We start from the raw sequence: 26381 nt of genomic DNA, 5'->3' as shown, positions 1-26381 counted from the left end.
GAAAGGTTTTACAACTGTCATTCAAATGAAGGCACGGGGTGGGTGGGAGGGGGTAACCCCTAAAACTTGTCTATGCATCAACCTGATAATCTTAGTCCCATTCCGTGCCTAAGTTTAGGATAACCTATTGTATGACAGTAAGCTAGTTTAGTTGAAACAATGTGTATGTCATGTGCACGTTTTGTGATATTGTAATGTGACATGAACTTCCGAATGTGGTATTATCTGTTTTATGTTTTGCTTTTGTATAAATTATGTGTTTTTTTTCAGTTTTCGTTTGTGCCTCGCTCCAATATGAGGTTTCGAACTGGCAAGCTGTTAGTCATTCAGGGGCGTAGCTACCATTATAAACAAAAGCCCGGGCTTACACATGATTGTTGCTAAAAAGGTTGGACAAGCCCTCAATATTATGTAAATAAAACGCTTTGCAGTCTATCGGGCTTACACGAAGAAATTGGCGTGCTACGCGCCTGGTCTTGACTTGAAAACCGAGCGAGCCAGTATCTTCCGTGTCTGTCTTCAGCGCTAAACGGATGGATAGAAAACAAAGAACAGAACTTTGTTGCCTAACGCGAAGTTATTAAAAAGGGTGTGCCATGAACGGTGATAGATTCAAATACACACACCCCGTGCATTTGTGTACACAACTGCTGTCGTGGTTGCAAGTGCGTGTTTTTCTGACGATCTCACGGGATTGTTACAGAGATTCTATGTCCGCTTTCCGACATGTTTAGGAAATACATATCGTAAAGCGCTACGCTTTACAAAACAATATATGTCGATATAACTAATCCCCTACATTTCACATTTCTATGGATATTTTAAAATATGTTTACATTTTATTAACATATTCCATAACGCAAATCCCATTTATGATTCTTAAACCCTATTCTGAAATATACCTTTGGGAATATATTCCCCATCAAAAGTTTAGAATCACTAGTGTAAATGTAGCCACTTACATCAGTCAACTGTTCTGAACTAGATTTTGTAAAATAATCCATACAGTTTAAAGGTACTGTTTATACATGGGCTGATGTATTGTAAAACAAATTCGTGACGTTGAAAAGTTTATTGTTATGTGTTCAATAAATGATGAAACTCGGTGAAAAATGGCGATTTTTATCAAAACTTTACACCAAAACGCAGCTGTTCACATGCACGATATTTGCACATGCTTTTCAGCAATTTGATGCATGTTCCTCATGCAATCATCTGCATAACGTTTGTAGATGTTTCCCCCAAGTTAGTGGAGAAATTCATCTTCGTTGTAACCATATGAACATACATGACGTACAGTGATTGATTTAAGCGAGTCTAAACTTTTGATGGGTAGTATATATGGTGAGCCGCTGTTACTAATTATGTTAGAATATGTGTTTAACAATTTTTTCTCCTTCGTCTAGTTGTATCAAAGAGGTTTTATTCTTTAAAAGACAGAAATACAAAACAACAACCTAACCCAGCAACACAATATACGAGGACTTCGGTGAGATTAAGTACCACTGGAATCAAACAGGAATAGCGTTATCGTTCTTGTTTGAAGTACGTTATTTTGAAATCGTTAAAGAGGGGCACGGGTAATTATTCGGCTTGTCCAGGAATACTACGAACTGGTCTCGAATGTGAACGGGACCAGCTGTAGATAATTGAATTTGATTATTATACTCCAGATACACTAATATTCAATACGTAAAACATGCTGGATTACGCTACAGAACACTTTAGGTCGTCTTTGGAAAGACTTGATTTGATCTGTATGCACAGTAAACCGTTGAAATGTATTTGTGTGTAGTACTGTTCTGTGCCTATGTTTTCCTAGACACGAAGTGTTGCCATCTAAGCTGTGTTACTGATGTTTCATGTGACTGGCGGTACATTTGGGGGGCATGTAGGAACATGTACGGATGGGTCTCCAAACGTCTTTCTTGTATCTAGGGTGGTGGAGTAGCCTAGTGGTTAAAGCGTTCGCTCGTCACGCCGAAGGCCCGGGTTCGATTCCCCACATGGGTACAATGTGTGAGGCCCATTTCTGTCTCACGCCGTGATATTGCTGGACTATTGCTAAAAGTGGCGTAAGAACTAAACTCACTCACTCACTCACTTTCTTGTATTGTATTCTTTGTGTGCAGCGGTGCCTGCAGATGTCATGAGGGAAGAAGGATTGTGCGCCATAACGGGGATCTAGACTGAGAACACGTGGACGACTGTGTGTCAGCTTCAGTCCCAAATGTATGCTGGCCGTATGTGGTGACTCAGGGAGTCTTGTTATCATTGACATGCTTGCTATATTCCTATCCAATAGAAATCACTGGATCATCTGGTCCTGATACAGTCGCACCTTGTTTTGTATGTACAAGTAGAGTGCATCGGGTGAAAGGTACTGGATATACATAATGGTTAAAGGGTGGTGGCTTCTGAAAATGCTTTCAGGAAGGTTTCTTCTGTTACAACAGGGCGTCACGTCTCAAGCATCTTTCCGGAGTATTGAAGTTGAAACAAAAGGCATAATCTATCGTTGCGATTACTTCATATCTTTATTTCATTTACACTTTATTACATTTCTTACTCTGAAACGCCCCTTCTTCCAATTATCAGTATCTTCGATCTGAAAAAGAATGAAGACGTGTATTAGTCCATTATATTCAGGGTAAACAAATGACGATTAATGGGAGTTGCTTAGAAAGGTTTACTCAAATTGTATAAATCTTGGACTGATTCTACCTTTTTTCGCAAACCCTTACTTATATGATGTACTGTATATTTGTCACAAAAAATGTGAATTATTGCATTTCATGTAAACTGCGTCATTGTGTAGTTTATTGGTTTCGTATATTATAGGCATGGCATTTTTAGCGTACCACACAACATGCAAGGTGTATATTTTGTGTCTACTGCAAAATATGCAGCACGGTGGATCCACTAAAACGTTTCCAATTTACAGATAACTTCTAGCTAGTATTCCAAATTGGACTCTGTTTGTTGGGGTGACACAATTCAGTACGTGCAAGCAGAATAGATATAGGCAAAGTGAAACGTTCAATAGGTAAATCATAAATGTTCGTGTTAACAAAATCAAGGGAAGGGACTGGACCTGAGCAGTAAACAGAACACCTAGTGTTTTACTTTTCAGGTCGGCTGACAAAGCAAATGACTCAGCAAGGTTGCCATCCTCACAACACGCTGCGCATATCCTCAGTGTAGCGATCGTCAGTGAGTCTTCCCTTGAAAACCCCGAGCCAGTGCCAATTTGATGTGGCAATTTGCATGGTTAACACTCACTTTTGTACCGTACAGCCATACTAAACCATCAGCAAAATCAACATTGGCATTGAGATTCTCTCAACGTCATTGGCCTTTTTAAGCAAAGTATTACTGAACCGCTGACATGCATCACAAGAGAATTAGTTATCAGACAAACGTACCCAATGAAATTCTATCGTGACGAGCCTTAATCAAACCACGCCATCCCAATATGATTAATACATATTATCGGTTGAGGGAAGACCTAGTATTGTGCCACTTATTTTCCAACATGCGTCATCATGTGACGGTGTCAGTATTCTGAAATGCTTGTTTCGTGCTATCAACATCAAAGGTGAGTGAGTGAGTTAAAATCTAAAGTCACTTTGGCAATATTACAGCCACTAAAATTGATCATACTTAAATAATGTTTAATGTTATACTATGTAAAGTAATAAGAATATCACAGTTTTAGATTTTAACCTATGAAGTAACTTACAATTATATCCAATTGAGGACATTACAATATAAAAACGGGCTATAGATCACCAGTAAATGAAGGTAGATCACCGTACTAGGGACCATGGGGACTTACAGTACTCTTGCTACCTGCATGGAGCCTAACTGGATTTACACCATCCCTTCAGCCACTGGTGATTGTAGTATGTGACAGAAATAGACACACCAATTGGGTAACGAATGTCAAGAATCTATTATTTGCAACAGGTTTTAATCACATGTGGTATAAACAGAATGTTGAGTTTCCCTCACCGTTTATTAGTTTATTTATGCAAACATTAAATGATAAATGCCATCAAAACTGGCTTGGAAAACTTTCCTTTTCTATGAAATGTGATTACTATTCATTTTTTAAACCGAACATCTAAAATCATGTGTCACGATAAAAGGTTTTAGAGTAAGTTTAGCACGTTTTCGCTGCTCATCACATGATTTGTGGAAAAGGCAGATTTATGAAGATTAAAAGAGAAGATAGATTATGAAAATCATGTAATATTAATGTCTTTTATGTTTATATATCATGCTATGAAACTCAGAAAGGAATAATCACAGAGCATCGACCGAGCGTTACAATTGAATGTATGTTCAATATCATGTATGAAACTGTTATATACTGTTTTAATATATATTGTACTACAGGCCTGTGGTCTCTGAATATTGAATATAGATGGATTAAAAAGAGACTGTGATTGATTGTATTGAGATTTATCCATTTTTTTGGAGGACGATAATTTTAACCATCTAAGTTGCAACTTAAACTCACTAACAATATAAATCAACTATCTACATGTCAAAATATATTAATCGATTAAATTTCTTTTTAAAATCCAAGGATTAAATGAAGATCAACATGATTACAAAGATCCTTTGTAGATGAAACTTTGAAATATGTGAGTGAAATTCACATCCAGAGGATCAAGCATGTTATGAACCTCCAGAGGAACAGTTAAAGGTAAAGCTACTTCAACTTGTTTGAGGTCGTTTGATACTTCTTGAGTTTGTGTTTGTCCTTTTTGTAAGTGATATATTTCTGAGGGGTTCAGTCCATATTTCAGGATCAGGCAGATCTGCCGCTTCTGGTGTAGTCTAAGAAGACAGGGTTGGCAGGATTTTGCTCAATGTCCAAACTGATGACATTTGAAACACCGGAGTGGATTTGGCATATACCCATCCATTCCAATATTGAAATATCCGGCTTAGATTGAAGTGTGAGTGAGTTGAGTTTTACACCGCTTCTAACAATATTCCGGCATGGGGACACCAGAAATGGGATCCACAAATTGTGCCAATGTGGGTGTAGGTGTTAGGTTTTATCATTCTATCACCATCTTTCCTGGTGAACCTTGTCACAGATGTTCCACCTTGATTCTTCAGACATGCCTGAGAGACACTTTGCAGGGTCACGTATGATGCCTCTACATGAATTTAAGGTTTTGTGCACCGAGACCTACAATCCCTCTATTTGCAAAATGATGTGCTTTGAGCTGTTGAAACTGCTGTATCCGAGGACATTCCACAAACGTCTTCAGTTGATTTTCAAATTACAAAAGGGTTGATTTTGAGGAATTCACCATCAACATCTTCTACAATCGGAAATCGTGGCCAGTAATCAGAACTGTGTACAGATTCATCATCTGAGAAATAGCAGTATTATACATGGTGGTAGAGCGAAGTGTATTTCTTAAATAGAGAATGCTATATAAAAAATCATGTATAACCGTGTTCGATTTAACAATACAGAGTACTGTATAGAAGAAAAGTTATGATCGTGTTCCTTATAACAATAGAGAATGCTATATAAAAGAGAAGTTATGATGGTGTTCGTTATAACAATAGAGAATGCTTTATAGAAGATAATGTATAACCGTGTTCGTTATAACAAAAGAGAACGCTATATAGAAGAGAAGTTATGATCGTGTTCGTTATAACAATAGAGAATGTTATATAGAAGATAATGTATAACCGTGTTCGTTATAACAAAAGAGAACGCTATATAGAAGAGAAGTTATGATCGTGTTCGTTATAACAATAGAGAATGCTATATAGAAGATAAGTTATTATCGTGTTCGTTATAATAATACAGAAAGTTTTATAGAAGGTAAGTTATGATCGTGTTCGTTATAACAATAGAGAATGCTATATAGAAGAGAAGTTATGATCGTGTTCGTTATAACAATAGAGAATGCTATATAGAAGATAAGTTATGATCGTGTTCGTTATAACAATAGAGAATGCTATATAGAAGATAAGTTATTATCGTGTTCGTTATAATAATACAGAACGTTTTATAGAAGGTATGTTATGATTGTGTTCGTAATAACAATAGAGAATGCTGTATAGCAGATACGTTATCATCGTGTTCGTTATAACAATACAGAATACTGAATAGAAAATAAGTTATGATCGCGTTCGTTATAACAAGAGAGAATGCTTTATAGAAGATAAGTTACGATCGTGTTCGTTATAACAATAGAGAATGCTATATAGAAGATAATGTATAATCGTGTTCGTTTTAGCAATAGAGAATACTGTATAGAAGAGAAGTTATGATCGTGTTCGTTATAGCAATAGAGAATGCTATATAGAAGACAAGTTATGATCGTGTTCGTTATAACAATAGAGAATGCTATATAGAAGATAAGTTATGATCGTGTTCGTTATAACAATAGAGAATGCTATATAGAAAATAAGTTATTATCGTGTTCGTTATAATAATACAGAACGTTTTATAGAAGGTATGTTATGATTGTGTTCGTAATAACAATAGAGAATGCTGTATAGCAGATACGTTATCATCGTGTTCGTTATAACAATACAGAATACTGAATAGAAAATAAGTTATGATCGCGTTCGTTATAACAAGAGAGAATGCTTTATAGAAGATAAGTTACGATCGTGTTCGTTATAACAATACAGAATGCTTTATAGAAGATAAGTTACGATCGTGTTCGTTATAACAATACAGAATGCTACATAGAAGATAAGGTATCATCGTGTTGGATATTAGAATACAAAATACTGTATAGAAGATAAGTTATGATCGTGTTCGATATAGCAATAGAAAATACTATATAGAAGATAAGTTATCATGGTGTTCGTTATAATAATACAGAAAGCTGTATAGAAGATAAGGTATAATCGTGTTCGTTTTAGCAATAGAGAATACTGTATAGAAGAGAAGTTATGATCGTGTTCGTTATAACAATAGAGAATACTGTATAGCAGATAAGTTATGATCGTGTTTGTTATAACAATATAGAATGTTCTAAAGAAGATAATGTATAATCGTGTTCGTTATAACAATACAGAATACTGTATAGAAGATAAGTTATGATCGTGTTCGTTATAAGAATAGAGAATGCTATATAGAAAAGAAGTTATGATCGTGTTCGTTATAACAATACAGAATACTGTATAGAAGATAAGTTATGACCGTGTTCGTTATAACAATAGAGAATGCTATATAGAAGAGAAGTTATGATCGTGTTCGTTATAACAATAGAGAATGCTATATAGAAGATAAGTTACGATCGTTTTCGTTATAACAATAGAGAATGCTATATAGAAGATAATGTATAATCGTGTTCGTTTTAGCAATAGAGAATACTGTATAGAAGAGAAGTTATGATCGTGTTCGTTATAGCAATAGAGAATGCTATATAGAAGACAAGTTATGATCGTGTTCGTTATAACAATAGAGAATGCTATATAGAAGATAAGTTATTATCGTGTTCGTTATAATAATACAGAACGTTTTATAGAAGGTATGTTATGATTGTGTTCGTAATAACAATAGAGAATGCTGTATAGCAGATACGTTATCATCGTGTTCGTTATAACAATACAGAATACTGAATAGAAAATAAGTTATGATCGCGTTCGTTATAACAAGAGAGAATGCTTTATAGAAGATAAGTTACGATCGTGTTCGTTATAACAATACAGAATGCTTTATAGAAGATAAGTTACGATCGTGTTCGTTATAACAATACAGAATGCTACATAGAAGATAAGGTATCATCGTGTTGGATATTAGAATACAAAATACTGTATAGAAGATAAGTTATGATCGTGTTCGATATAGCAATAGAAAATACTATATAGAAGATAAGTTATCATGGTGTTCGTTATAATAATACAGAAAGCTGTATAGAAGATAAGGTATAATCGTGTTCGTTTTAGCAATAGAGAATACTGTATAGAAGAGAAGTTATGATCGTGTTCGTTATAACAATAGAGAATACTGTATAGCAGATAAGTTATGATCGTGTTTGTTATAACAATATAGAATGTTCTAAAGAAGATAATGTATAATCGTGTTCGTTATAACAATACAGAATACTGTATAGAAGATAAGTTATGATCGTGTTCGTTATAAGAATAGAGAATGCTATATAGAAAAGAAGTTATGATCGTGTTCGTTATAACAATACAGAATACTGTATAGAAGATAAGTTATGACCGTGTTCGTTATAACAATAGAGAATGATATATAGATGATAAGTTATGATCGTGTTCGTTATAACAATACAAAATGCTATATAGAAGATATGTTATGATCGTGTTCGTTAAAACAATAGAGAATGCTATACAGAAGATACGTTATAATCTTGTTCGTTATAACAATACAGAATACTGTATAGAAGATATAGAGAATCTCACCCAAGTGTCTTCTGATATCAATTATATCAACACGACTTGATAAAAGTACAAATATCCGAGGCTTGCCGAGGATATTTTTACTTTTATCAACGAGTGTTGATATATTTGATATCAGAAGACACGAGGGTGAGATTCTATTTATCATCCAAAATCACTCTTCATTAATTTTCAATGAAAAATGTACATCTCTGAACATGGTACTGTCATTAGACTTGCAGTGCAGCGATGTCATAGCATTGTGACGTCATCAAGTACATGACGTCATAGCATTGTCAGGGCATTGTACAAAATCTACTGTCAAAACGATATCTCCTAGGAGATATCGTTTGATCTCACACAAGCGATATCTCCTGTGGAACACAGTTTTGGATGATAAAAGTAATTATCGTGTTCGTTATAATAATAGAGAATGCTGTATAGAAAATACGTAATGATCGTGTTCGTTATAACAATAGAGAATAGTGTATGGAAGATAAGTTAAGATCGTGTTCGTTATAAGAACAAAGGATGCTATATAGAAGGTAAGCTATAAACGTGCTCGATATAACAATACAGAATACTGTATAGAAGATAAGTTATGATCGTGTTCGTTATAACAATATAGGATACTGTATAGAAGATAAGTTATGATCGTGTTCGTTATAACAATACAGCATACTGTATAGAAGATAAATTATGATCGTGTTCGTTATAACAATAGAGAATGGTATATAGAAGATAAGGTATGCTCGGTTTCGTTACAGAATACAGAATGTTATATAGAAGATAAGTAATTATCGTGTTCGTTATAACAATATAGAATGCTATGTAGAAGATAAGTTATAATCGGTTTCGTTACAAGAATACATAATGCTTTATAGAAGATAAGTTGTCATCGTGCACTTTATAACAATAGAGAATGCTGTGTTGAAGATAAGTTATGATTGGATCTCGAACACTGTAATAGGGAGCATTGTCCATGACAACAAGACTTTTGTAAGGCAGAGCTGGCTACAATTGTTACTCAACATACTGTGTGAAAACCGTTGAGTTCATTTCTGTATGATAGTCCCTACCATCTGTGCTCTTTGACCGAAATACCAGATCACACCCAGGTAGGAATCCACGGTGGGGCAGTTGATACATTTTCTATGTACTATGAACTAAATGAATTTCTAATGGAATAACCATAGGATCAGCAGTGTTTGAAATTCAGAAACATGACTGTTGAAAAATATGAGATTTATGCTTAATTATAAAGAGATACATGTTTTACAATATGTGATAACATATGCACATTGTGCTTATGTAGCAGCTTTATTTGGATCACCCTACCTCCTGAAGATGTCAGAGATGTATCAGCATATAGATAATCTTTTCCTGTTGATATCGAATCGCTGAAAATTGTTTTCCTTTTCAGTGGACTGGGCTCTGCAACAATTTAGCATAAAGAAATTATCAGACTTTTCAAAGCTGACTTTTCTAACTTATGCACATAACCTGATAACAATGTTGTAATTGCATCAGAACCAGTAACACAGTTGATTTATGTCAAGCTACCAGGACGAAGCCTGACTTGCTTTGAGTATACACACTTCAAAATGACAGACAGCGTTTTCGTCATGCAGCGGTAACCATCATACAAAGGAAAGACGAATATTGCCCATCAAAAAGCCGTAAATATCTGGCAGAAGTAGAGAGAAAGCCTTACGACAAGAAGACAAAGCCAGCAATATCCCCCACAAAAGAATAATAGTCTTCATGAATACGTCAACTAGTTAAGACTATGTCAAATGTATATAACGGGAGGATAGTGTTGAAATGTTTTCAAGTTCTGCTCCTGATATGAGCACAACCACTATTTCCATTCGAATTCAAACTTGTTGCAATGGAAACCCAAAAAATATTTTATTCAAAAATCTAAAAATACACAAATCACCAGGCCTATCTATGTGCCAAGTTTGGCCAAGAAATATTGAACGGTTTTAAGGTTCTGTTCTGGGACAAAGGCACTGTATGGTCGCTTGTATGGTGATCTACCTTCACTTGTTGGCGATCTATAGCCCATTTTTTGTGTTATAATGTCCTAAATAGTATATACTTTTAAGTCACATGCTAGCTTTAACTGTCCTTCGCAGTTAATTTACTGTCCTTCGCAGACAGAGCTCAAGGTATAACACTATACATTATTTAAATTTGTCCCTCTTATTCACGATATGGCTGAAACACTGCCAAAGTGAACATTGCCGATTTTTAACTCTCTCACATTCTGTTCCGGAAAGGAGCACTAACACCAATTTCAGTCGAGGTCGAGGTCAAAATTGTTGCCATGACAACGCAAAAACCCATCTTATTCACAAATCCAATGGAGGCACCAATTCATCGCCAGGCCTATCTATGCGCCACGTTTGGGGAAGAAATATTGAGCGATGTTTAAGTTCTGCTCCGGAAAATAATACCCTCCGCAAAACGCATCGCGGCTAACAATCACATGTACAAGCAGCAATTATTTAACATGTGTCATATTTTCAAAGGGTCAGATATATAATCACTCAGAAAAAGAGGCTGTTGCAAATGATGTACCTCTTGTATCCACTTTCCTTTCATACTCACTCAGGTCTTGTAGCTTTATGTGAAGGGTTATGTCCTCAACTTCTGAGTCGAATTCACGCAATCAGTGTAATATCAGGTGTTCTAATTCCTGATGCCTCTTTATCATCTCTGGTTTCGTGCTCAAACACAAACACTATACACCCTCTTCTGACTTCTGTCAATTTAGCACGATGTGTTCGCCTCGTTGAATCCTGTATTTCGTACAGTGGCTCCATCACCCTCGAGGAGGGATCAACATTTAACACCTGTTTGTTCGGCTTTGTCTTAGAAGTCCACTCAGTTTTGCAAGTGCTATTATAGGTTTCATCACTGTCTTCATCTTTGAACTGGACATGCATTTCTTTTGTTTTCTTTCCATCCTTTCATCTTGTAACTGAAACATATGTATAGCGCACACAATCAATGTATAGTTTAAGTGGGTGAAGTGTAACTGATATTTATCAACTACTATATACAGTTTAGCGTTACATTGATGCGTTGTGTCTTACCTTTGGTGCGACAGTGTCGTATCTTTCCACAAACTTGAAAGCTTTTCGATTCTATTTTACCTGCAATAAAATGTGTATTAATGGTTGCAAGCTCATATGTTTCCACAGCACTGTGTGTAGATTGTCTTGAGAACTGAAGATTAGTATTAGAAATGCGCTAGATTCCATGCATGAAAGTAAAGGAAAGTAAATTGCATAATTACAACACGTACATTATTTAAAGAAATATGTGAGTTCAAACATTCAAGGTATATATAATCTTGTTCGTCTAATGCTTGGTTAAATTTGCCAATACTGCCATGATCTGGTATGGTATAGCATATATCCAGCGAAGGTCCATGCAGGTAGCAAAAGTACTGTAAGTCCCCACAGTCTCTTGTATCTACCTACAGTTGCTGACGATCTATAGTCCGCTTTTATATTGTATTGTCTTCAATAGTAAAATAGTGGGGCGGTGGGGTAGCCTAGTGGTTAAAGCGTTGGCTCGTCACGCAGAAGACCCGGGTTCGATTCCCCACATGGGCACAATGTGTTAGCCAATTTCTGGTGTCCCCGCCGTGATATTGCTGGAATATTGCTAAAAGCGTCGTAAACCTAAAAACTCAGTCAGTAAAATAGTTTTTACATGCTAGTTTTGCATTTATATCAGTATTATCTAGTTGTTCTAACTGTCCATCATAGACAGAATATCTAATACATACTTATTTATTTGTTTATATATTTTCAATATATGAATTGTTTTAGCACACGATATGGCTGAAATATTTCCGATGAGAGTATACATTTGAACTCACTCACTCACTCACACACTACAACATGTACCTAATTTACAGGAGATATATGAGACTGTGAACAACAGATGCAGCATACTGTGAAGGGCATTAAAGGTATTCCAGATATGAGACACATACTAAGGGATGCCTCGTTCCACATAAACCTGAAGGTACTAACAAGGGTGGTAACTTATAGTTAAGGTATTTACAATAGGTTAAAGTTAACATAGAATAACAATAGTATGTCAGAGTAGAAGGAAGTAAAGTTTCGTACCTGAGTGAATTTACTAGACAAAAACCCCCTGATTTGTGACTGTCATCCGTATTATATATCTATTCTATCTATCGCAAATAATCGCGTTTACAGCTAAAACTTACGATAACGTTGTTATTGTGAACGTGAGATTATGTCATTTAGTTGGACCGAAGCATCGATGGCCAGTCGCGAGTATGCCACGAAGGTATATGTGACACGCACGTGATTTGACCAGCGTGGAATACAAACAGCCGTAAAGACAGATAAACGTAATGCACCTAGGTTCTGTTAGCTTTAGAGATACTGGTCCCGGATTCTCGTTATCAATGTGACCCTTGGCAGGTTTAAGATTGAGGAACGTAGTCGGTTAGTCTGTAATATTTCCAGTTTTCAATAGCGCATATCGTTATAAAATATTGGTAAAACTTTGTCTAGTATTTCCGTGTTAATAACGTAGTCGGTTAGTCTGTAATATTTCCAGTTTTCAATAACGCATATAGTTATAAAATATTGGTAAAACTTTGTCTAGTTTTTTCCGTGTTAATAACGTAGTCGGTTAGTCTGTAAATTGACAAGAATCAGGTCTTTGTAAATGGGTTTTAAAACGGGTTTTTTTTTGCGCCCGGCTTCTACTCTTATTTCCGGAACAGGATTTAGATTAGATGTGTAACAGTTCCAAGTTCAGACTTCACGAATCGTTACATCAATGGTATCGTAAAATCACCGAAGGCGTTGAGGAAATACATTTGGAGGTGAGCTAAGATTAGAATATTTCTACTGACTGAGTTTGGTTTTACGCCGTTTTTAGCAACATTCCAGCAACATCACGGTGGGGGACACCAGAAATGGGCTTCACACATTGTGCCCATGTGGGGAATCGAACCCGGGTCTTCTGCGTGACGAGCCAACGCTTTACCATTAGGCTACCCCACCGCCCCAGAATATTTCTAAGTACACGTGGGTATAACACTTTTCATGATCAATTTAAAAAAAAAATACAATCTGTATTTTTATTTGTTTGTGTAAAGAACACACGGTAACTATGTTGTACGTTGTTGTCACCGGTGTATTGTGGCTGTTGGTCAACGGTAAAATTCAGGGAAACGGTCGTCACGATCTAGGGGGAAGTAACTCTGAATTGGGCACGCTTCTCGGACTGACGAAGTGTCGTAAAATCACATACATCTCACCGTGGACCCACGTTTCGTCACAGCAGCCATGGCAAAGATGTTTAAATATTATTAAAGGAGAATACGAACGAACACAAAACTTTTGATATATTGTAAAGGATATTTTAAAAGTCACATTCCGTGATTAAAATTGAACAAAAAATTTGTAAAATAGCAATAAAAACACAAAAACGTACTCGTATTTCCGCCTCTTACGGAAACACCCGACAGTTAATGAGCAGAGGGGGCATCCCGTGACATGACGTCATAAGTGTCTGTTGCTGATGGCTTCCTCTTTGATTTACCTCACAACTTAACAGTGTCCGTGGATTCTGAAGCTGTAAAAAGTGTTCCTGTTGTAATTTCTGAAATGGATGTTAGACCGTATCAATACGATCCGATTTTACATCTTGCAAGACAATCTTCCACTGAAGATGAAGAAGAAGAATCAAGTGAAACGGAGGCACCGCTTGAGGTCAAAATAAATTTTAAAACAGATCATATCATTTAACAAAAAATAACACTGGAATTATTTTGTTGAAAAAAATTAGGATCCTAGTTCTCGTTAATAACGTATCAAGTCTCCATACAAGATCCCAGCCTGGTCGAGCAGAGATATATCCGCGACGCAGATAAGTTATTCCCCGAAAACTGGTGAATTGTAAAATGCTAGTCAGGACAACGTATGTTTCCCCATTGTTTGGTTATGGAAATAGTTATGGTACTCGGTCATAGCCTTAGAATGACATCCTGTCAGCCAATGAGAATACAGAACAACTTTCACAGCACACACACTACAGTCAAATAGCGTGTCTGATGCCGTCGTCCGTAATTGGACAAAATGGAAAACAATGAAAGCAACAAGTACTTCATGATTTGCCGTTGTATTCGGCAATGTTTCGAGTTGACTGCATCATTTAGGGCTCCGAACTGAAAAGAACGTTATAGCGAAACATTTTCAAGCTTATGTGAAATCTCTTACTGATTTTGGTGATATATATCTCATGTGTACCAGTCGAACTGCCCCAGCTACATAATGCCCCAGCAAATTTGGTCATTCATTCTAATTTGTTCAAATTTATTTATAATGATTGAATATATGCCGTAAAGGCATAGTTTTTGTCAACTTATTATGATATGTTGTTCTTCATATTAAAGTTATTACGAAGTAATATTTCTGATAAATGTTTCATTAGTAAACTCATAACTATGTATATACTTATATATGAAGAACATAATATCAAATTTGACAAAACTATGCATTTATGGCCTATATTTATTCATTTCAAATAAATTGGGGCATTTTGACTCTCCCACTGGGGCAATTTGTCCAAATTTGCTGGGTCAGTTTGTAGCGGGGGCAATTCGACTGGCAATCGGACTTGATTCAATGTATGTTAAAAATACCACTGACAGTAAATTGTTACAGGGAATGATGGAGTATAATTGATGAATCTCGTGGGTACTTTTTCCTTCTTCAGCCTAGCTTGTGGATTTCCATACCCCATGCGTGCATGCGTTTTTTGTTACTAAAAATATGGAACAGATAACCCAGTGTCTGACATCATGAGCATTAGGCTTGTGTTTTGTTTGTTTGTTGTTTAACGCTACACTCAGCAATACTCCAGCTATATGACGGTGGTCTGTAAATAATCACATTTGGACCATACATTCCAGTGATTGACATCATGAGCATTAGGCTTGTGTTTTGTTTGTTTGTTGTTTAACATTACACTCAGCAGTGCTCCAGCTATATGACGGTGGTCTGTAAATAATCACATTTGGACCATACATACCAGTGATTGACATCATGAGCATTAGGCTTGTGTTTTGTTTGTTTGTTGTTTAACGCTACACTCAGCAATGCTCCAGCTATATGACGGTGGTCTGTAAATAATCACATTTGGACCATACATTCCAGTGATTGACATCATGAGCATTGGGCTTGTGTTTTGTTTGTTTGTTGTTTAACATTACACTCAGCAATGCTCCAGCTATATGACGGTGGTCTGTAAATAATCACATTTGGACCATACATACCAGTGATTGACATCATGAGCATTAGGCTTGTGTTTGTTTGTTGTTTAACGCTACACTCAGCAATGCTCCAGCTATATGACGGTGGTCTGTAAATAATCACATTTGGACCATACATACCAGTGATTGACATCATGAGCATTAGGCTTGTGTTTTGTTTGTTTGTTGTTTAACGCTGCACTCAGCAATGCTCCAGCTATATGACGGTGGTCTGTAAATAATCACATTTGGACCATACATTCCAGTGTCTGACATCATGAGCATTATGTTTGTTTTGTTTGTTTGTTGTTTAACGCTTCACTCAGCAATACTCCAGCTATATGACGGTGGTCTGTAAATAATCAGATTTGGATCATACATTCCAGTGATTGACATCATGAGCATTAGGCTTGTGTTTGTTTGTTGTTTAACGCTGCACTCAGCAATGCTCCAGCTATATGACGGTGGTCTGTAAATAATCACATTTGGACCATACATTCCAGTGTCAGACATCATGAGCATTATGTTTGTTTTGTTTGTTTGTTGTTTAACGCTTCACTCAGCAATACTCCAGCTATATGACGGTGGTCTGTAAATAATCAGATTTGGATCATACATTCCAGTGATTGACATCATGAGCATTAGACTTGTGTTTGTTTGTTTGTTGTTTAACGCTACACTCAGCAATGCTCCAGCTATATGACGGTGGTCTGTAAATAATCACATTTGGACCATACATACCAGTGATTGACATCATGAGCATTAGGCTTGTGTTTGTTTGTTGTTTAACGCTGCACTCAGCAATGCTCCAGCTATATGACGGTGGTCTGTAAATAATCACATTTGGACCATACATACCAGTGATTGACATCATGAGCATTAGACTTGTGTTTTGTTTGTTTGTTGTTTAACGCTACACTCCAGCAATGCTCCAGCTATATGCATGACGGTGGTCTGTAAATAATCACATTTGGACCATACATACCAGTGATTGACATCATGAGCATTAGGCTTGTGCTTTTGTTTGTTTGTTGTTTAACGCTACACTCAGCAATGCTCCAGCTATATGACGGTGGTCTGTAAATATTCACACCTGGACCATACATTCCAGTGATTGACATCATGAGCATTAGGCTTGTGCTTTGTTTGTTTGTTGTTTAACGCTACACTCAGCAATGCTCCAGCTATATGACGGTGGTCTGTAAATATTCACACCTGGACCATACATTCCAGTGATTGACATCATGAGCATTAGGCTTGTGCTTTGTTTGTTTGTTGTTTAACGCTACACTCAGCAATGCTCCAGCTATATGACGGTGGTCTATAACTAATCACATTTGGACCACACATTACGGTGAGTGAGTGAGTTTAGTTTTATGCCACACCTAGCAATATTCCAGGTATATGACGGTGGTCTGTACGTAATCGAGTCTGGACCATACAATCCAGTGATCAACAGCATGAGCATCGATCTGCGCAAGTGGGCACGATAATATGAGTCAACCAAGTCAGCGAGCCTGACCACCCAATCCCGTTAGTCGCGGATATTCACGGGTACACAAGCATAGGTTACTGAAGATCAATATTCTACCCGGATCTTCATGGGTAGACAAGCATGGGTTACTGAAGATCAATATTCTAACCCGGATCTTCACGGGTATACATTCCAGTGACTGACATCATGAGCAGCAATATTCCTAATTCGGAAAAGACGACAGGTGGCCATGTCAGTCAAGTCAGTTAACCTGACCACAGAGCCAGCGAAGAAACTTGGAAGATGAATACAGGAACACTTGTACTTTCATGCTGCTTTCCCTCAGTAGATATACGTTTAATTGCAAATGCCATGACATCAGAGGTGCTCGTATGTCAGAATATCGTAATCTGTAAAACACAATAACAACAATATGGGAGGCAATATGATTTTTCATTTATTCGTAAATCAGTAGTCTTGATAGGTTTTCCGAATTCGAATCTCTTCTCAGTGAAACGACAACATCCGCACATGCAGCTCACTCCCTGAAACAGAAGGTGACAAAGAAATGATAAAATGTATTGAAATGATACCAAAGAGACATACACAATTTCCGCTGGTTATTGTCTACTCTGTGTAAGTAGCGTCATCCAAACTAATAACCTTTCAGTACTTTCATGGCTTGGCAGTTTAGCTTGTGAAGAAAACCAACAGAGTGCAGATGGAATGATATCGCTTACCGCTTTTATAAAAAAATAACATAAAATCATAGAAAGTTAAAAAATATAGAAAACACAGAACCAGAATGATAACTGAACTCATACCAGATTGAAATATTTAGGACACGTATTTGAAAGAGACACTACTATAGTAGCTGGTAACCCAAAACTTCAAGGTATGTCAACACCTACAGGAGTGGTAATAGATTGGGCTTACCGCCTGGCTGTCACTCTGTGTAAGTGAGTGAGTGATTGAGTTTAGTTTTACGCCGCACTCAGCAATATATAGTCGAGTCTGGACCAGACAATCCATGGATCAACAACATGGGCACCGATCTACGCAATTGGGAAACGATGATGTCAACCAAGCCAGCGAGCCTGATCACCCAATCCCGTTAGTCGTCTCTTACGACATGCATTGGTACTGAAGACCAATTCCTACCCGGTTCTTTGCGGGTCATCAGTGTGTAAGAACAAGATGTGTTTTAAACATGATGCAACAGCTAAACCTGAAGAAGAGTTTAAGATAAGCTTCGTGAGGCATCTCAATATCTCACCGACATTTGGCCTCGTAATCTCTGGAACTGATATGGCACATACGTTTCGACTCAGACGACATACCACTCGCCAGGCACCCCTCTGACTGTATGAACGCTTCAAGAACAAAGGCACAATTAGTGTTTAACCTTGGCTGTTGTTGCAAATATACTTGTACACATTCGTATATATCAGGACATCAATGTCGAGGTTGCTGCGACAAATACCCCCTCTTCACTCATGCGCAGATGGTTTGTTGTTTGTTGCTAGTCTGCTGAGCCTGTCTTTGCAAGTTATAAACAAAAATATACAATTTGGGGATAACCCAAAGTGATGTCTATCGTAAGTCTACGTTCATACCATTTGTGTGTTAGTTTAACAAATATTCCATGACATTTGCTAGCCAGGCATTAGTTCGGCATTAGTGTTTCCATGAACTCTTACTGAGTAGGGAGCGCCCACTAGCGGAGTAGTATTCCTGATTGTTGATGCGTGATTTTGCGGAGTTTGTGTTATCGCTGTTTAACATATCGGTTTAAAGAAGTTTTGTTTTCCTTTGTTTAACGTTGACGTCAGCCATGTTCCAACAATGTGACGCTGGTCTGAAAATAATCGACTCTGGACCAGATAAAGAACATCTATTGACGTATCTGGGATACGATGGCATTCATCAACCAAACCTGATCCCATTAGTCCATGTTTAATAAGCAGTTAGCAAAGTTATGATTGTCTAAACTATGCAGCCTCCCATCTGGTTGTTATATTTATGCCTTTTTGTAATGCTTTTCGAAATGTAAACAAAAGAGTAGCTTTTATCATATGTATAGGAAATCGTTTTAACTAAATATAACACCAAAGAATACTAAACGTTACTCCACGTGACACTCCACTGCCCAGAAAAATGGTGTGATTGGGATAATCCCATGAACATATCGGTATAATACTTTTGGTTTTTTGGTTGGGATTACGGTTTCCTACCCGTGAAGATTAGAATTGGTGTTCAATAACCCATCCTGGTCGTAAGAGGTGACTAACGAAATCGGGTGTTTGACACATTGTCAGCGTATCCTAATGGCGTAGATCGATGCTCATTATGTTGTTCACTGGATTTTCTGGTCCAGACTCGATTATTTACAGACCGCCGCCAAATACATGGAATATTGCTGAGTGCGTCGCCAAACAACAAACAAATATGTGTAGTTTCCTCGCTTAATAACATCATGATATCCGAACATTACTGTGAACTGTGATTGCAAAGTATATCATTTGTATCCGAGAATATAATTTCGTAGGTATAGGCAATAAATGACGTAATTGTCGGCGTGTCGTGTATAGATCTGAATGTTACCTTGCTTCACAAACGGGTGTAATCCCGGATCTAGCATCCCATTTAAAGATCACAACACTGATACTAAAGTCTTCATATCAGTTGCATGTAATATACATTTATCGAAAAAAATATTCCAGTAATATCACGTCGGGGGACACCGGAAATGGGCTTCACACACTGTGCCCATGTGAGGAATCGAACCGGGTCTTCGGGGGTGACGAGCGAAGACTTAACCACTAGACTACCCCACTGACCCCAGTACAATAGCTACACAGTGTGCAATATGTTCCTTCGTTCAGTGTGATGTTGCTGGGGTTTAACTGCACCTCCACTGCACCCACAAAACCCAGTATTTATTATTTGATACAACAAAATGCGGAATAGTGAGTACTTATGATTGGAAATCTAATCACAAACCTACGCACTACTGTGCTGTTGGACATCGGATACACATAACACACAAGGAAACACACTAACAATCCACCCGACCCCCAACCCACACACCGTCACCCCCAACCCTTATCCCACCACCGTATAATCTATAATTCTCCGTTAAATCAAGAGTCAGCATTATATTAAAGAATCGTAAGGTGTACATCGTGTCGTACGACGTATCAAATAATTGCTTACAGGTTTCCTACACTTAATATAACAGGGAACAGCTATCAACCAACCCGATGTCAACTGAACTGACTGATGGAGCTACGGTTTCAGTTACTCCACACATAATACAAGGATAGGAATGATCACTGACCGAGATCCATTGTTTGCTGATATGAAAGAAATATGAGATGAAACAGCAGGGAATGAACGTTCTAAAAACTGTTCACAATCCGAAACCATTCTGAAACTAAACCTACAAACACCAACAGCTTTCATTTGTCTCCGAACTAAATATTGTTTGCTTTATGAGCTATGTAAATTTTACTACTCAATATAAGTGAAATATTTCCTTGTACATTTAAGCTGTGACAACCTAGCAGCCGTGTTATCTGCTACACTGTACATGCGCGGCATGGCGTCACACGAGGAATGTGTTGAACGTCACCTAGAGCCACGGGCAACACGTGAAACATCATAGACTGTATACCAACATGGACTGGAAATATGTAGTATAAAGGTCAGTTACAATAGCGGATGTAGGGGAAGGGCCTCGATTCCTAGTTTTGAACTGAGAGGTGATCCAGCATGTAAAGTAAGCCATGGTTGGCGCACACAGTAGTCTCCCTTGCACCGTACACCGTGAACATGAGAATACGTCCGGTACAGTGACAGTGTTGACTGACAAAAGCCGAACCTCGCATGTGAGGTGTCTGTGTCTAGTTACTACCAGTGTTATGGAACGCTACCTGACGGAGTAGTCTCCCTTACATCATTACCCACGATCAACAGTTTCACCATCCAGAGTGACAGTGCTCCAACGACTGTTGTTGAATGAAAGCGGCACACGAATAGTGCACTGTCAGGACCGAGTGTGGTATTGAAAAAACCTTGCCTGAGTAGCCTCCCTTGCACCGTTCATAATATGCTGTAATGTACATGCTCTCAGAGCGCTGATGTGGCTGCAGTCATATTCCCTAACAATCATAATGCTACATTTATAAAGACCCAATCATGATCAAAAGAATCCCGTGGGTTGTATCTTGTTGGTATAGTGAATGTACTTGTCAACACACGAACGAAGACTTTCCTACACATGTAGAAATCATATAATATCGTTTCTCAAAACGGAACCAAATCAAGACCTAGACTAAAACAAAAACACGCACAGAATGAAAGGAAATGTATCCAGTACACCAACACACGTCACACACAAAATGTGAGTGACCGCGTGAGTTTAGGTTTACGCCGCACTCGGCAATAATCCAGCTATATGGCGGCGATCTGGAAATAATCGAGTCTGAACCGGACAACCCAGTGATCAACAGGATGAGCATCGATCTACGCAGTTGGGATACGATGACATGTGTTAACCAAGTCAGCGATTCAATGTAATGGTAACAGGTGCTTGTGCCAGGTTTTTGTGAGGAAGGGGTCTGGTCTGGATGATGATAACAACATGTTTCTTGGGGGCTACTTGGAAATGGACCAGTTCTCAGACCTGACATGATGGCAACAACAGGCTTCTTGGGAGTGACATGGACATGGCCCAAGTCTCAGTTTTGGCATGATGGTAACAACATGCTTCTTGGAGGTGATATGGAAATGGCCCAAGTCTCAGATTTGACAGTGTTGACATAAACAGCAAGGGAATGAACGGGAGATGTTGATGCTAGCCTGAAAATGATACAAACATCCGTTCTGTATTCATTACAAATTACTTCCAAAAAAGACAAGTGTACGCGTTCGACAATATCATGAGCATGTGCCAATGAATAACTCTCAAACAGTGATGATACCAGGCAAAAAGGTGTAATCCTCGCCCAACAGAGATACCTGTAACAAATACGTGCACGGTTGACATAAGTGAAAATAATGAACTGCAAGGGACTTCACTTTTGTTCTTAACAGTTCCATTTGAACACTTATGAAACCTTTACAGGGGCAATAGTGAAATTGTTCCTGCAGCAAGTGGTCCTTCATTTTACTGCGTGTAGCAGACATAAATGCTGTCTGTTTCTCCAACATACCATCGATTTTCAAACCACACCGTCCATTGTGTAATGAGTGTTACTTCTTCATATTCTAATAGTTGCTACCACAACTTGTCTACCTCAGCAGGAATCACTTATGTGAGACAAGGTTGTATATATTATGTGACATTACACAGTTGAGATCGAGTAAATTAGTTTTGTTTTACCTCACATCTGGCAACTATCAGCTTTGTCCTGCCAATCCTGTGAAGTAAATGTTGAAGACGTGGTAAAACACAACTCAGAAATACGTATACCAGAGGTACACGTTACCCACCACAACCATCAGTAGATTACTAGTACCACCACAATTAGAGACGATAATTAATTGCTAACTGCATAATTGAAGCAGGTAATCAAAGGATTAACAAAAACTCCAGCCTCATGGATCTTTCGATTATTTCACTGCAGTCAGTGAAACATAAACGTTACACATATGTTCGTGGTGGATCTCTTTAGTACCTGTATCAAACAATATCTGTATATGTTTGTAAACAAGGCTCTTGCAAACTTGAAGACAGGCGCTGCCCACCAGCTCGATATTTCATAGCTTCAGGTGAGAACCATAGCACAGTAACATGTCCTTATAACGCAGATCTCGATTTGTTATCCTCAGAAATAAAACTCATCTCTGTTGAATGACTTACAGGCAAGACATGGGTAGTTGACAGTAGTCAGTCTAGTTTGACCATACAATACGGAGGTGTAGAGGGACGTCACCACGCTTCAGCTGGTTGAGGCACGTGTGGGTGTTTCTCATGGCCCCGGAAGTTCAAATATAAAGTGAGTGAGTTGGGATTTACGCCACCTTTAGCAATATTCCAGCAACATCAGAGCGGGGGTTGTGGGGGGTGGTGGTGGGGTGGGGACTAGGAATGGGCTTCACACATTGTACCCATGTAGGGAATCCAACCCCGGCCTTGGCGTGACGAGCGAACGCTTTAGCCACTGTACCACCCCACTGCCCCTCAAATATAAAGCTTTATTGGAATGATTGTACATATAAAAATGAGTAACACCTATTTCACAGTGGACAGTGAATGAACGGTTTGTTGCATTTACCCATTGACTACAATGCGAATTGAATAGCGACACCAGACACCATTCATTTCTACCACATAAAATGTTGGTGATAGCAACTATCCCCATAGTTCGAGATTTTGCACATGTCTCCCAGCTGTACAGACTTAATCATGTGAGAAAAAGAATACTGAATTATTTCCCTATATAACTCTTCCATGTGCACTCATAACAGATCCAACATACCGTAATCTTTGAACGGTTTCTTGCCAGTGTATTCTCAACATATATACTGCATACACTTATGACGCGACATAAAAAGATGCATAGAATCATATGTGTATAGAGGAGTTTTTTTATAATTTGTTGTAACATCATGGCGACACAAAGTTAATCTTAAATCCTAAATCTTTATAGAAACCAGTTCAATGCAGAGAGGGACAAGACAAGAATGAACGTTCCCGAATATGTCAACGCTGTGACGTCAGCAACATTGAAAACCTGTGCTGAAAAATATTGTCACAAAGTTTGTGATCACAAAGGACGGCTGGTTCGTAAACGATCAATAAATCATCATTTAATTTCCTGTCGACAATATCATGCATGCAGGTTTCCTCGAGAGAGTAGTTTGTATTAGTCATTTCTGTCATGGTGGGGCGGGTAGCTACATAACGTGCACACCGTAGTACTTTGGTCCCTACTACCAAGGGCAATATGAACTGGCGAGTGCACACTGCATAATGCTAGAGAATGTCAGTGCACATCACTAAATGGACAATGTCCACATCACACGACGGTATTGAAGCAGCAATGCAAGCTCTGCCGACTGACTGTAGTGACATATCTGACTACAAAGTATCCATTATGTCGTGAATAGGATCAAAAGTCACAAACAAAGTTCAATATGTTAATAAAGCACACACGTCCCTGTCGTGACATTTGCACTGGAACCAACTTTAAATGAGTCAACACTATGTGAGATGAAACAGTTTTTCGTTTCAACTGCGCTAATTTAAAAATCAAATGTAAAACTATTCTGGAATGTCGCTACATGATATGTACAGCGCAATGCAGTAGGCCCTACTACCAAGGGCAATGTAACCTGACGAGCGATACTGAATTATGTTATAAGCTTTAAAATATCAGACCACATCCCTTAAGGGAGAATGTTCACATCACACGATGACTGACTAATGATATATGATATATGTGTGTACAAAGTTCGCACCATGCCGTGAATAGGATCACAATTCACAAACAAAGTTCAACATATTGACACACGTCCCTGTCGTGACATTTACATTTGAACCCATTTCAGATAATGCAATGGAAATCAAATACAATAATATGAGCGATGAAAGTGTTTTTAGTTTCATCTTTGCTAATTTATAATTCTGGAGTCTCTATTTCAGGAAAATGAAAATGAACAGGACATGATTTGTAACTGCACATATGTCAGGTTGGTTTGTTGCTTAACGCCGCACTCAGCAATATCCCAGCTGTATGTCTGGACCAGACAATCCACTGATCAACAGCATGAGCATTTAAACAATTGGGATCCGATGACGTGTCAATCCGATACCGTTAGTTCCTCTTACGACATTGGCTGCTAATGACCAATTCTAACACGGACCATCGTGCATTATTTACTTAATAACAGTCTAACACTCACCCAGTTCCATGGCCATTCATTTCCTAGTAGATCTCGATTAATAATGATAATGATACTTCATTTATATAGCGCCTAGTATCCATCTGACTAGTTGCTCACTGGACACTGTAATCAGAATCTGATATCCGATTACCCCGGATAAACCAAGCGGCCTGTGAGGCGGTAGAAGGTTAATATTCACATGACTTATCTCACCGGGTACCCACTTTCTGGCAATTTTGAACAATCTCACTTGCCTAAGGTGAGATTACATGTATCACATGTGCTTCGTGTTGGGGCAGGACCGAAGTCCTAGAAACTCTCAGGAGCCAAGCTGCCAATAGCAGTCACCCATCCATGCACTCTCCGCGCTCGACGTAGCATTGGTTCAACTGATTTGTGACCTGAGCTCTACTTACAGAGCCACACACGAGCAAATCTCTACCAAACAGAATCTCAAGGAAGTCCGGTTTAGATGGTACATGACGGTTTATGTGCTGAGGATGGCGATGAACTGACTCTGAGATGTAAAAGTAAAATAGTGTCGACACAGGTTAAGAAAGACTCATTCAAATTGCCTTAAATCGTGGTGCAAACAATTTCTACAATACTTGTAAATTATTAAAATACGAAAATACATGTAAATACAAAAATACTAATATTGATAGAATGACACACACACGTCTTTACAGCGTCTTTTGGTGAACAGAAAATGTATCAATGCACATCTGAGTGACATTGATATTCTATATATTAGTTTGAGTGAGTTAGTGAATTTAGTTTTACGCCGCACTCATGAAACATATATGTTACAACAGAGCATTAGTAATGTCTGAACAACAACTCTTGTGTCATTTGACGGCTGAGGTGAAAATACTCAATAGATGGTTGTAACTGTATTTTAAATATGTGCACCTATCACCCTGCCTATAACAATAGAAGATACCAAACCCTGTCCACATCCATGAGGAATCTCTGCTAAAAGGGTGTTCGATTAAACAACTGTGACTATATCATGGGTATATATCTGTATATATACTGGACAAAAATAGTTAGGGATATACGTACATTTTGAAATTTTGAATAACGATTTATTTATTCACTGACACACTGATAAAATATCAATCACAAAAATACCACTATCCCTAACTTATTTTGTCCTGTAATATTTGTTTCAGCAACTCCATGTTCGAGTAATATTTGAATATATTTTGTGGGAATATCACTGGTAGACAAATTATACCGTACAGAGAAATGGAGGGACACTATTACACTCCACACCATCGAGTCAGATGCTTC

The 26381-nt window shown here is 37.9% G+C and overlaps 1 long non-coding RNA gene across 1 annotated transcript; it reads right to left on the bottom strand.

Annotated features, from left to right (window-relative positions):
• Window positions 1-9742: 9742 nt before the first annotated feature.
• Window positions 9743-11787, bottom strand: LOC124292170. Its single transcript, XR_006902384.1, has 3 exons — window positions 11505-11787; window positions 10987-11389; window positions 9743-9834 (listed from the first exon to the last, which is right to left on the bottom strand). It is a non-coding gene; the product is annotated as an uncharacterized LOC124292170 (long non-coding RNA).
• Between the last annotated feature and the right edge of the window lie 14594 nt (window positions 11788-26381).

The sequence above is a fragment of the Haliotis rubra genome, unplaced genomic scaffold (genome assembly GCF_003918875.1).
Source record: "Haliotis rubra isolate DU_JTF1 unplaced genomic scaffold, ASM391887v1 Scf1135, whole genome shotgun sequence".
Taxonomy (NCBI): Eukaryota; Metazoa; Mollusca; class Gastropoda; order Lepetellida; family Haliotidae; genus Haliotis; species Haliotis rubra.
This window is presented reverse-complemented; position numbering and strand designations above follow the sequence as displayed.